We start from the raw sequence: 1498 nt of genomic DNA, 5'->3' as shown, positions 1-1498 counted from the left end.
GTTACGCTGTGAAAACAAAGGGTTCCATTTGAGCCCCATTAGCCCCTCCTATACGCTGCACCCTGCCTTGTAGTCGAAATTTCGAGAACATCTGCCGCTTGTGTTACAAACCACACGAAGTATGACCCCAAATTAGTTTGCTAATCATAAGCATGCATTTGGCTCTCAAGTTTGCATCAAACAAAGCCTTCTAAAGGTCTTGCTTCATATCTATTTCACTTCGATATATTGGTTTAATGCTTGGTAATCGATTTGGTACAATGTAGTGCCTTTATGCAACCATTTGCGTTACAATTTAAACGATGAACACAAACTAAACCTTTAGAGTTGTGCAAAACCGGCTAGCCAAATTTTGTTGCTGGAACGTTGGAATAAAGATATAAATCGGGCAATTTTGCGGCTTATTTGAATCGCATATGACACATTTCCGTTTCCGAAACGATCCAAATAGCCCAAATCGTGTGATGGCTAAATTTCATCACGTTTAATACGTTTTAAACACTCTACCAATTCAAACTAAATCGACTGGCGAAATGTGACGAAATGGGAAGGAAAAATCGTTACAAGTCGATTCTAAAGCATTTACACAGCCCAGTGGATCGTAAAAAAACACAGACAAAAACCGCTGTAAATCGTGCGTTGGTGCACTTACAATAAGCGCCTTATTCTAATACACGTGATGCACGGGGAGTGGCGTTGAGAATATGCTTCGGGCTCTGATTAGCGATGCATGTTGCAGCAACACCAAACAAACACAGCAGGCCTCTTTGGCCAATCCCAGCTCGCCAAGCAGCCTTTTCGGGAGCGACCTTTTCGCTAAAACAACTAGCTTTAATGTTCCGTGAAAGCGACGTAAGGAAGACTGCAAGCGCTAAAAATAGGCGCACCTGTTTTTAGCGTCTCTACTTGCGAATACCTGCGCGATGCGTCGCTGCGTGTGCGTCACTCGACGTGAGCGCGTCGACGTGATGCGTTTACGCTCGGGCGCTTGCGGCCTGCGTCGCTCTCACGCAGGCCAATCGAGGTATGTTTATGACGTAACAATCCCAACTCAAACCGGTTGTTTTGCTTCAAAAATGTCCCGCTATAGGTAATGCGATAGTAACGTGATGGAACTTAGACTAAGCCGGACACCGAGCGAAATATAACGCCCCGGTCGTTTCGGAAATGCGCTAAAATTCACCAACGCGCTTCGCTTGGAATCTTAAAGAAAAGTTGTGTTCCTCCTGTTGGGTGATTCAACCTCGAGTTGCGTCTTGCGTCAATCTACCAGGTAAAAATAGCTTTTTTTTGTCGATTTTTATTGTACAGCGCTAAATACTGGCGAAGTGAACGCCTCCAGGTTTCGGAAGTGTCGCGCACGACAGTTTGCCAACTTTGCCGCCGTCGTATGTTTGCTTCTTTGAGGAGGATTCGGACATTGAGCGGCGTCCAATTAATCCTCCGAAAACCAGACGATGGATGTTGTGTGTCGATTTCCTCAGCGCACTGTCACCGC

This window comes from Ascidiella aspersa, chromosome 6, assembly GCF_963924565.1.
Source record: "Ascidiella aspersa chromosome 6, kaAscAspe10.2, whole genome shotgun sequence".
Taxonomy (NCBI): Eukaryota; Metazoa; Chordata; class Ascidiacea; order Phlebobranchia; family Ascidiidae; genus Ascidiella; species Ascidiella aspersa.
Note: the sequence above shows the minus strand (reverse complement) of the source record.